Raw genomic sequence first — 13,308 nt, 5'->3', positions numbered from 1 at the left:
TCTGCCTGTCTAAAATATCGATAAAAAGGACAAATACATCTTTCTACATGATAAAAATGAAAAAAGCAATACATTGAAGATTTTGCATTGCAATGCAGCGTTTCGTGATCCTAGATGTAAACAATAAAATTCAGGCTGGTCTTCGTATTTCAATACATTCTACATCTGAAACTCCGGTAAGGTAAATGAAACTAGAACCAGACTGACAGACCCAATATTTCTCAACGATGTAGGATATCACACTCGGTGTATATAATACAAACATTCCGTCTGAACTGGCCGAAAGACGCTATGAAGCTTTTACACACCAATTCAACAGCGTCTTGCTCCCACTATCAAATATGCAGCCCTTTAGAGTTTATTTATGGGGAACGATCATTTGAAAAGAACGGCTTGGAAGATTTTTTCGGATCAAAATATGTACATGTATTCTCACAATGTTAAAAAATTTATTTTTCACATACAGCAAATCGAATTACATGTGTTTATTAAAATTATACAAAAGCATCATTATCTGACCAGAGTGATTTGAAATGAAAAAAAAAAGTGTTTTCTCCCCCTCTATAAGATTAATATACATGTACGTATTTATTATATCTAGGTTATCAGAATATTGCATACTATAAATTCATTTTTGTTTTTGTGACAAATTTTAACAAATCCAGACCAAAGCTGTATATATTTTTAAAATGCAACTGTATAAAGTATAAAGTCATGAATCGGAAATATCCATTTGACCTGTTATTATACAACATGTTTACTCCCTTACAAATGTGAAACAAACAACCTAATCGACAGACTGTCAAACTTAACGTGTTAAAGTCTCTTTAATATTGGCAATGTTGAAATTTGGCCATATCGCTAATCCTATACAAAAATAATATCACATTAAAGATACAGTTTTCATAGCTCGGTGTCAATTGGGGTTGTGAATTCAAAACACATTTTGAATATATACATTGGCAAAAATTAAACGTTTTTATCGGATATTAACTTTGAATGAAAACACCATTTTCATTTCTACCTAGCCTCTAATTCGTTTCTGATAACTCCATACTTTCAATTTATTACATTTTGCTACATGTGCATGTAAGAAATGTCCCCAAAGAGCAGGTGATGTACAAATAATTGTGTACGTGTACAGGAGCGGATCTAGACATGTACATAATCCTCCCCTGGTTCTGTAACTACATGTACATAATCCTCTCCTGGGCCTGCCACTACATGTACACGATTATACTTTTAAAACGTTGTATTACATGTAAGTAATAGAAAACGAGTTACACACAAACTTTAATCACTATTGGAACAATTTACTTCGTTATAGGAAGTCTAAGTATTATATACATGTACAATAAGGATGAGTATATGTACAGATCAAATAATACTAAAAGCAATAATACATGGTAGCCAGAAAGGTTGATTGTTGCATTTGGTGTTTAACGTACAAGCAGCAATATTTCAGCTATATCCGGGCGATGAACATGAAATGGATGATAAAATGAACATGAAGTGATAATGAAATGAAATATATAGATCTATATTATACATGAATAATGTAGGAAGGGACACAAGATTACAAGGATACACAAATTTTAATTGCTACTAGAAATTGGGAGAGGATGTAGGGTCGTGCAATTTAGTCTCCTAAAGCGCAAAGGTTCCTACTCCTAGCGAATACAAGAGCAGGGTTCCTTAACGTGCGAAGGTATATCTTTCCCAGCACGGTGCATCACTATGGTTTGTGGTCAGGGTTTCCGTGCAATTGCCTTTAACATGCAAGGGGTGCCCCATTCCACCACCTGGGGCACATAACTTAGTTGTTCTGTGAGCAGAACGCTCTAGCCCCTGGCCAGGCTTCTGAGCACTATTTAGTCGTCTTTACGACAAGCATAGCGGGTATATTCTTTTGACATCCGGACCCGCATGGGACAGTAAGAAAGGAGAATCAATGTTATTTTTGAAGTTACTCTAGTTATCAATACCGTAGTAATACCGAAAGTATAACCAAATCTCTCGACAAGACAATGCTGGGAATACAAACAAGGGAGAATGTTTCGACATGACAACGCCGAGAATACAAACAAGGGAGAATAATTCGACAAAACAACGCCGGGAATACAACCAAGGGAGAATCTTTCAACAAGACAACGCCCGGAATACCAAATGAACGCAAGAGACAAAATACGAAAAAATGGTTCATCTCAAAAGAATTGAAAACGAGCAATACGAACCCGAACTAAACACCTAAAGATTTTGTCTATTTATAAAAAAGGATAACTTTCCATTAATGTACAGTACATGTATGCGAACAAACTTAAAGTTTCTCGGCTTGTGTCGGTGCTGACAGTATGTAAACGATTATGCAAGAAGAACAAAAAGTTTTGAACTACTTGTTTCTTTTCAAGAAAGTATAACTATTGATAGCTGAATTCAAGTCATTTGTAAGTAGGCTTGGGGAGTCGATTATTTGTATTGTGTGGATTTTAACTCAAATTGCTCTTTTATTTGTTTAAAGTTCAAAGTCTATTCTTTGATGTTGTTATTTAATGTATAAACATTACACATATTTGGCATGAGATAAAGTAGGGACTAACTTTCCATTTGTGGCGTTGTACGTGAAGATCAAAAGTTGCAAAGTCAATGACATAGAATTAGTAGATAAGAAAAGTGAAACGGCAGTTGTAAAAATCTTGCAAATACCAACCCTAAATTTCCTTCCAGCATAATCAATGTTTACAGCCATTTACACAGTAACATTTTCCTTCAGTTAAGATTTTGGAAGGTTACATGTAAGTACAGCTATGGACTTCAATATTCTATAAAAGCCTAAAGACGGATACTGTGACAAGGGACATAACCTAGGCGAAACATAACATTGATCTTTTTTTAATCATCTATATATATTGGTTAATGAACAATAATAGTTCAGAAGTTAAAAGTGATGCTATTATATGATTTATTATTTTTTGCCCAGCTAAAAAAAAAACTTTCCGTATAACCGAAAGATAAACGACTTGTATAAAAAGAAACAACTCTAATGAACTCCGTTTGCATGCAATAATTTGACCAATAATTCATACATTACCCATGAACCTGAATTTCACAGATCAGTCATAAAAGGATTAAGGTACATAGAAAAGAAAGAATAATGTCTTCTTACTATAATTGTAAGCATAACAGTGTACTTACACTCAGTCGTTGGGATAAGCCGTAAACATGCACAGAATAAAACAAAGTAGAATCCTATTGCTTCGCCAATAACAACAAAAGGCGACCTATAAGCTTAAGAAAATGATAAGAATAAATTGTACACCTTGTCTTAATCCCTTCCTCGATGAAAAATACCTGCGTTGAATGATCGGATAAAAAGTTCAATATTGTGACTTTTGTTGGACTTACATTAAATGTGTTTTGTGAAGATTGATGACAACGGGTTTGTTTATATTCTATTAAAGTTTACAAAATTCATGGAGAGACCACCTTGATTTAACAGTGTTCTTATCGCTGAATTTTTTGCGTTAATACATTTCACCCTGTAGAAGTTAATAAACTACCACGAATGCCATATGTTTCCATTAGGTAGAAATTGTAATATCAATCGAAGAAAACGTGAACGACTCGAATTTATGCGCATTTTAAGGACAAGAGGGATTCAGTACGTTTGTATTAGAGAGCATATAAATATAGCTTTACATATTTATTATAGTAGAAGTCAGAAACACCGCATAAATGTACCACATATAACTGCCACCGCCATGTAAACAGGATCATAGTGCAAATCTCTGGTTTTACTTAAAATCAGCTATGAGGATGTCCGAATCCGAAACAACGAAATGATAAAGTTGGAACTGAGCGAAAAAAAGAAATAATCGAATTGACCCTCCCTCCCTCTTCCAATTGGTAGAAAAAACTTTGTAAATCTTGTGCAAAATTTAACATATAAAAGCTCGGCATCCTCTTTTATCTGTCCCTACTGAAAGCCCGGTATCCTCTTTTATCTGCCCCTACTGTTTGCATCATTGAATATTTTCATCATCGAAAAGAAGGTTTGATTGACGTTCTTATTAGAAATATCATTTTAGCGATATCCTGTGTGCTTTCTACAAAAGAAGAAACTGCGTGCCTTTCCGCCAATTAACGAATTTTTCGTTTTTATATTGATAATTATGCACTATGCCATGATTTCTGTATGTTGCTTATTTTTTGTATAGAGTTTTGTCTTTGATTCATTATTATATAAATTCTCATTGATTTATAGTGATTTATAGATTACTTGTAGTTTTGTCTTTGATTAGCTATCTACTTTCCAATGATTTCTATACATTGCATGTTGGTTTAGATTAAGCTTTGTGTTAGTTTTGTTATATTATTTTTGCCCCGAGGTTTTAGTTGTGTTTTTTTTTTTGATTGCTGATACATTCGTTTTCTAATTGAATGTGTATAACAAAGAACTAAAGCGTTGCACTATATTTAGTAGAATAGTACACTAATCAAAATCTGTTTGTCAAGTCAGTCATATCTTAACTTTTCGAAAATCCAACATTTGTAGCAAATAAACAGAAATGCTGAAATTGCTTCATTGTATGATATGAACCGGTAAGACTTTCACATCTAGTGTATGTCAGATAAAAAAATATGTATTACAATAAAGGTTCAAGTGTCACTGTTGTTAACATTTGTTTCCGTGTTTTGGCATCTTCTGTATTCGATCATTGTTTGTATGAGGCAACTAATTTTATTGCATTTATCTAACTTGTGTATTCAAATAGCTTAAATCTGTCAAACCATTTTGAAGTTGACTATGCAAGATTTTCAGGCAGACTGAAGGCAGTAAGATGCTTTGGTGCGCATTCGAGCTTTTTTACATTAATTAATTTTTGTATTACATGTATAATATACAAAATTGTATCATGTCTTGAAAAAAGATTTCTCACTAGCGTTTAAGGATGGCATCATGACCTCTATGAACAAAATTACATCTAGACAGACATGAAATTTTTATTTTTTCTTAACTGGATTAAGTACATTATACGTGTACATGTACAGTTGTCATAAAATCTATATTTGTATAAAAAGGAATTTCAGTGTTATGAACGAAATTTGTCCGAGGACAAAAATGGAATGGTCGAACACTGTTCTACATTTTAACCCCAAGTTCTCTGCTATTGTAAAAGTTTACACGAACAATTCTGGCTTTGTCACATCCTACCCTTAGAACAATTCCAGCTTGGTCACATCATATCCTTAGAACAATTTTAGCTTGGTCACATCATACCCTTAGAATAATTCTAGCTTTGTCACATCATATCCTTAGAACAATTCCAGCTTGGTCACATCATATCCTTAGAACAATTCTAGCTTGGTCACATCATATCCTTAGAACAATTGTTTTGATATATTTAAATCAACTACAATGTAATTACGGAGGCAGTGCTATAGTGACGCCATATCTCCTTCTGAAAACAGAGATCGAGCATTGAACTGAATGAAATCTTCGAATTTATTCTGGAAGATTTACTTCCAACTACTCGTTAACTTCTTTGAAGATCATTTTACTGAAGACATTTCAGCGGTTGAATTTTTGAAATTACATGTATATTATAATGATGGAATTGTGCTTTGATTAAATTGTTTTTCATACCTCCACAGTTTTACTCAAAATAGCTTATCAATCTAGTTAAAATTATCTGCTAAAATCAGAGCTTATATGAGAAACGTAACGAACGATTTCAATCCAATATAGATACAACATGTCCGGGTTAAGCATGAACTTCATATCATACTCACGGACATGTTATTGTTACAATTAATCCAATGAGATAACTTTACATTAATGTCTCGATGTGTTAACTATTGACATATTTATGTAAGAATACACATGGGATGATACTTTTGGTTCAGAAATATGATATTTTTTTCAAGGTAGAGGTTTTTCATTTTCAACAAGTAATTTACAAGGAGTCTTAACTTGTGATTGAAAAGTTCTGATTAAATTGCAGTCTTTATAAAAAAAAACCAGAAAAGTTGTCTTTCATACATGTAACCTAATGCACTGTTATTTTTGATTCAGAAATAGGTACATGTACATGTATACACCAAATAATGGAACTTAGTATGTCGTTGTTGCATATTTGAGGTGTATTGATTTTTCACTTTACAAAATTTATCCTTGTAGATTTGTATGATTTATAAAGGAGATGAATGTACAAATATATCATGGCTTCTCAAAAATACAGGACTATCGTAACGCGAAAATATAATATACATATACGTAGAACAAATAAAAAGTCATCATATGTTGGGTGGGTTGTTTTACACAATCACCTCTACCATTGGCAATGTCTGAATTTTATATGAACTTAAGAGGTGAGGAAGTAAGACATTATCGATAAAAGATTTTTAGTTAATACTTCCAAACAAAATGCCAGTTGTAAGTTATAGTGATCCGTTTGTATTACATGAAGGGTTAAAACAAAATTACCGAATTGATAAAATCTAGACAATAGTCAAAGGGCAAGTCCGTATAAAAAAATCAATAAAAGGGTTAATACCGGAAATCACCGCAATAGTCCCGACTTGGTGCAGGTATTTCCTACAAGAATGGTGGGTTCAACAAAGTTTTGTAGCGCGCTAAACCTATCCATTATCCATTATGATTTATTATTTCTAGCATATTTCACCATATACGGGCAGAATAAATTACCACCGATCAAAATCAGTAAAATCAATACTCAAATATGAACAATGAATAATATATGTTAATAATTATGTAATTTCATATTAGAACTGCTATAGGTTTGAGGTCTGTCATATTGGTCGAGACGGTCGTATTGGCCCCGAGGCATCGCCGAGGGCCAATACGGCTGTCGAGGCCAATATGATCGACCGAATACATATTTATTGACAAGTTTATTAACCAACTCAACTAGATGATTTGTAGAACAGTTGTTTTCATGTCTTAGAAATGACTTGTAGGTTAATTTGCATTAATCAGTCTTAAGTATCCTTTTGTATAAAATTGAAGATTTTTGTGTGTTCCTGCTACTTTTAGACCTGGTGATCAAAGTTCCTGAAATAACGCAATTCTGAAAGCACATTTTAGATATACAAATGTGCAATTGAAGGTATATTATGCTCTTTTGTTTTAGACATTACAATAGGCCTGCCAGGTATACTAAATTATTGGTTTGCATATCATAATTATGCTGGATTCCTTTTTTTTTCTTGGTTTTCTATGTGCACATCCTTTGATTCTAGTTTGTCTTGTTTATGTCATAAATGAATGTTTTCATATTTGGTCTGAAGCTCCTTAGAGCTTGTGATTGTATTTGAATGACATGCCAAATCAAAATAAAGTTTTCTTACATTATTCTAAGTTTCTTATTTATATTACATGTTAAGGTACATATGCATAAATCATCCAGCAGGATAATGAAGTGAGAATATCTAATTCGAAATGGCGGTTTCAAACGACTGGAAGTTCTGATGCCGTATTGGCCCTGGTTTAATCAATATTGGCCCTCTTTTCTTGTATTGGCCCCGTATAGATGCCCGGTTTGAATTCATATCAATTGGTCAGTTTTTCACCTATTTTAACGTATTTTGGGTAGTTGGTTAATATGTGAAAATAAAAGAAACTAAAAACAATTATATTGAGCCAATTCAAAATAAGTCTTGAAATTTGTACGTAAGACTTGTTAAGTTCAAAAAGATAAAAATAATATTGAACAAGTAAAAACTACAAGAACATTAGATAAAAATATAATGAGATTCCATCATCTTTAAACTATTTGTCAGAAACAGAATATTTTTCAATAAGATCTGTATATAGGAAATACAAGAAATACGACATTTTTAAAGCAGCGTATAAGGTGTATTTTTTATAACCTTGGTCCATAAGGACTGTCTCTAAAGCAATTAAAAGAATGTAATCCAGGGACAAAAACCAGACATGGAAAACACAACAAAGAACATAAAGTAACAAAAATAATGCATACAAAGTAACAAAAGCAAATGAGCAACTCGGACTCCACTAAAAACTGGGAGCATGGACCAGGTGCACCGGTAGGGTAAGCGTCCTCTGCTTTTCTAGAAACACCCGCCGAGCTGCTCATAAAAAGTCAAGTCCGGGGTAGACAAACGAGGAAAGGAAAACTATGACCCGTTGAACAAATCAATTTTCATAGCGCAGATGGATACACCGTAACGATCCACGAGTTCATGATGGCGACAATAAAACTACTGTAGTGATGATTTCAATCTTGTAGCAACATAACTCTGTTCCAGATGCCTACTTTTAAGAAGTCTAGCTTGCGCGACACCAAAGTCTGCATAGTTTCGGCAAGCTACACAATATGCTTTCTAACCAATATTTGACGTCAAGGCTCGATCAGAATATACTGTACAATAGAGAACCATACAGAATAGTGGAGCATGATCATTTAGCTAAAGATGAAAGAAGATAGCGGTTAATTTATAGTCATATCAACGTAATATCTTCTCATCTAACGATTTGTTAAATCACTTGTTCTGTCGTATCAAAGTTAGACATCTAAACCAGAGAAAACAAACATATAAAACAACATACAAAAACAGGTGATGAACAATAAGAATGTGGAACAAGCATGAGCTCATATCCATTAAATATCATACATGTAGAAACATGTCTACATTCTAAGTATTTGAGTGCATGTTCAATATAAGCGATGTCTATCTCAATCATTGAATTTTTTTACACGCTGTTTGTCATGAATTTCATACATTTTTACACAATAATAATTGGGTACTAATTTTTATTTTAACTCTTTATTGCTCAAAAGCAATACTTAACTGATCCGCTTCAACATCCCTGAGTCCACCATGGGGACATATGATTTCCTGCCAAGCTGACCAATCAAATTGCAAGATAAACTGACATAGTTTACTCCAGTAGAAATATAGATTATCCTTCAGCCTCGAGGCGATTACAGGATTTCTCCACTTGAGATAGTTACAATCTAAAATTTAACTATCGAGAGTGAAGAAATCCCTTAATCCCCGAGAGAAATGAAAGAGAATCTGTTTCTCCCAGGAATAAAACCATAAAAAATAAATCAAACAACCCCTACGTTCTCCCAACATCAACTACTTCATCAATGACCCCCTCCAGTCATCAAGTCATTGCGTCATCGATATCGCTATCATTATGATTAGTTGATATACTACCAACTAATCTTTTAAAATATGAATAACATTCGTGAATCAACAAGTATTTAAGTACTTTTTTGTCTAAGAATCAGGCAAAATATGTATAAGGTGTGGCACATGCAGAAAAATACTCAAAGATTTTATTGCATTATTCAAGTATTTATATCTCATAACCTCAAGAAATAACTGTCAAAATGTTTGTAAAGTTTGCCCTTTTAAGATATTGATAGATCAAATTTAGTTGAAATGCACTATGGAAAAATGGCGGGAAAATTTTCCTGAGCTTTTTCCTTAAATAAGCAGTCAAAAAATATCTATCTCACGAATGCTTAAGGATAAATTTAAATAACGTTTCAATTGTTTTCTAGGTGTATTTGAATATGTTTGAGGCAAAAAAATCAACTTGAGAAAAAATGATGTGCCACTCATTGCCTGATACACGTACTGAATGGTACTTAATTGATCAACAATATAAATAACAACTGTAAACATGGTAGTATTACATGTATATTCCTTGTAGTTCCGAGTTGCACAACATCATACCAGGAATCCATAGTACAAACTACGACTCAGATGAACAGCTCATGTGTCTTGTTTTAAGCATGTGTACACTAGTTACATGTACAGATGCGATCACTTTTAACCTCTCTTCGAACCTGTCATGATTCGCTGTCATAGAACGCTTCTAAACTGTCAGAAACTGTTCTGACCCGCGACACACCTTGTCAGGACCTGTTATGACCTTGGACAAGCTCTGTCATGGGTCCTGACACCCTCCTGTCAGGAACTGTTATAGGTAGAACAGATACGAGGATTAGAAGAGTTCCTGACAGATTCTGACAGTCATTAGCTCGAGAATACTTCTCTGGCTGAATTACATACAGTACAAGTACATGATTACGAAAAAAAGGCGTAGCACCCGAATCACCATTCGTACGACGAGAAGGAAGCCTCAGCTTGCTATGTTTAAACTTGATTTTTTTTCAGTTTTTACCCGACTTTTATGTATGGCATGCGGTACCAACAAAAATTATTGCCTGTCGTACTTGCATTGTTACGCCCCTTACTTTGAAGAATTTAGACTGAATTCGTTTTGGTTGCAAATCTAAGCACCGGTATGACACAGAGTACCTTTATATATTGACAATTTTAAACAGTTAATACAGAAATTTTAGACCTTTATGGAACTTTAAAGTGTTCATACTCATACACTTTGAAAGAATATGTCATTTTGAAGAATTTTTACTACATGTATGTATATATACGTTTTTGAAGAATTTTGATTGAAATATATTAGTCACAGTCACCCACATGGAAAATAGTATTTTAGTCAATAATTTTAGACTCTCATGGAAATCAAAAGTGCTCGCACTCATACATTTTGGAAAAATATATGATATTTTTAAAGAATTATGACATTTTTAAAGAATTTTGACTAAAAAAAATGTGTGGCAGCCACCACATGATATTTATATTGAAAAATTTAGCACTTTAGTCATTAATTTCATACCACCAAGCAAATTAAAGATGGCACACTTACATATTTTGCAAGAATATGACATTTTTGAAGAATTTTGACTCAAATTAATAGGTCACAGCCATTATATGATAGTTATATTGAAAAACAAATTAGCATTTTAGTCACTAGTCATTTTAGACCATCATAGAAATTAAAAGTGTGGGCACTCATACATATGCTGGAATATGACATTTTTGAAGAATTTTGACAGAAATATATGTGTCAGAGTCACCCACATGACAGTTGTATTTAGTCAATAGTTTTAGACCCTTATCAAAAATAAAACTGCTTGCACATTTTGCAAAAGTTTTACTGAAATAAAGGTCCCACAGTAACTAAAATGAAACTAACATTTCTACATAAAAGACTGTATGGAGATTGGAAGTGTTCACACTCATATTAGTTTGCTAAAAGTGACATTTTGAAGAATTTCGACCGAAATATTTAGGTATAAGTCACCCATTTAATGCTAAAATTGTCAATTTTAACATTTTTTTAGAATGATTTGTGATACGTATATTATTAAAAGTAGTTCTTACTCAAAAAGTACTTTATCAATCTTGAACTTCGTGAGAATTACCAAACATCTAAAGGCATGTAAACAATGATAATTTTTGAACGATGATAGACCGGACCGTAATCGACGGAAATTGGATCATAAACAACGATCGAGTGTTTGTGGGATGATGATCACGACGAGCTCTATATATATAATTGAAAATTCAATGTAAATTTTTAAATCAAGATTTTTTTCCTAATCGGGTTAGCTAATGTACATTCGTCACACAGTTTCATTTATTAATCGCGGACTTCCTGTTCTAAATTACGTCATATAGAATAAAAAGATTCAGTGTCATAATCAAGAACTGTCCAGGGGTATGACAGTTTAGAACAGCTTTTCGAATTTTCTTTGTCACGACCCAGGACAGTTTCTGTCAGGATCTGTCAGGGATTGGGCAAAATGTGTCCTGACCCAGGACAGCCTCTGTCAGGATCTGTCAGGATTTCTGTTCTATCTGCTGTCGTAGAACAGAAATCCTGACAGATTCTGACAGAATTTAACAGAGGTTAGAAGTGATCGCATCTGTATATCAAAAGCAAAGAAGTACAGTAATTATCGACACTTTCACGGAAACACAATGCCCAAAATGAGTGTATTTCCTCTTGAGAAATTAAACAGCGAGCTGATGTGCAATTGCAACTTTTCTGAGTAGATAACCCACGAGTTGTACGTTTACTGGGTTCAGATCTTTGGAGTAGATAACCCACGTGATGTACGTTTACTGGTTTCAGATCTTAGTCTGATTACCTATTAAATTAATGCAGGGCTCCAGTGTATTCTTTAAGAACTTAGTTTGTATTCACATGTAAGTTTAGTAAAAATATTTTACTAAACTTACATGTGAATACAAACTAAGTTTAGTAAAAATATTTTGAATAATATTCATAGGAATGTTACGGACGGACAGACGGGAATGTTCCTACAGCGTTTGCTGGGTGACAAAATTCTATTTATTAATAAGAAAACTTCTCTAAATGCCTTACCTTAGTTGTTTGTAGATTGATTCACAACTCCTAACAGGTGATGGTACCAGACTCTATATGAAAAGCTCATCACACAATGTTACTATCATCCTTTGATCGTGTGGAAAAAAAGAGAAATTGTTATAAAACACACACTATAAGGCCGAACATGTCGTTGAATAACTCTCTACAAGATATAACAGTACCACACGATCCGAAAACAAAACATTTAACATCAAGCCAATTTAACGTAAAAGCGAGCTACTATTTTCATTGTTAATTACAATTCCTTGTTGTTTCTGTACATTTGAGTGTGAAGAGAGTGTTGTATAACTGTACGCTCTGATGTATGATGATGGCGATTCTGTCAAGTCTAGTTATCGCTGTAGTATTTCATGAGACGTTATCACGGCATTGTTCCGAAGGTTTGCCTGTCAATTATGCAGCCAAGTTTTATTTATTTCTTGTTAACTTGCCTTTAGATATGATTAGCAAATTTATCCGTATTCTAAAATAAAAAATATAACAATGTATTTGAGCTTATACTAATAGTTTGACAAGAAGTTTGCGCTGCTTACTCCATTTATGCTCCTGTCACTTTTGTACGCCTATTATGTATGCGCATGCGCGAATTTTGCGCACCTTTTAAAATTACAATAGATAGTGATCACTGAATATTTTGTATTTTCCAACATGTTTGTTTTATTATACATTCACGCAAGATGTACCCTTCGAATTAATTGAACATTTATTCATTGCTTTTATTTCCAGTTAAACCTTCTAAACAGTATTCCCATTGAACTGTTGTTTTGTTCGGTTTAGACAAGTGATCAGTTCACCCAGGTCAACTAGTAAATACAAAAATACCAAAATATATATATATATATATATATATATATATATATATATATATACATACACAGCAAATTTCTATATGCTGTACACGTATTCCAAGGAGTAACCTCTCATCATCAGCAACATTAAAATCAAATACATGCGGTGATCTTATTCCAAAAATACTGTACACACAATTAACTCAAAACCACAACTTTCAAAATAGGAAGCTATATCTGTCG

General features: G+C 33.3%; 1 protein-coding gene across 3 annotated transcripts in view; it reads right to left on the bottom strand.

Moving 5' to 3' along the window:
• Positions 1-12,755, bottom strand: part of LOC148620556 (zwei Ig domain protein zig-8-like) — a 45,298-nt gene extending 32,543 nt beyond the window's left edge. The window contains exon 1 of one of the 3 annotated variants that reach the window (XM_088574197.1): positions 12,254-12,755. The gene's annotated coding sequence lies outside the window, so the exon portion shown is untranslated. Of the gene's footprint in view, positions 1-3,192; positions 3,286-12,253 lie in introns of those variants that run through there. The other 2 variants (XM_088574192.1, XM_088574196.1) reach the window with 2 other exon arrangements.
• Between the last annotated feature and the right edge of the window lie 553 nt (positions 12,756-13,308).

The sequence above is a fragment of the Perna viridis genome, chromosome 3 (assembly GCF_037379345.1).
Source record: "Perna viridis isolate PV_CMFRI_1.1 ecotype Kerala chromosome 3, ASM3737934v1, whole genome shotgun sequence".
NCBI classification, from domain to species: domain Eukaryota; kingdom Metazoa; phylum Mollusca; class Bivalvia; order Mytilida; family Mytilidae; genus Perna; species Perna viridis.
Note: the sequence above shows the minus strand (reverse complement) of the source record. Positions and strands in the feature narration are given on the sequence as shown.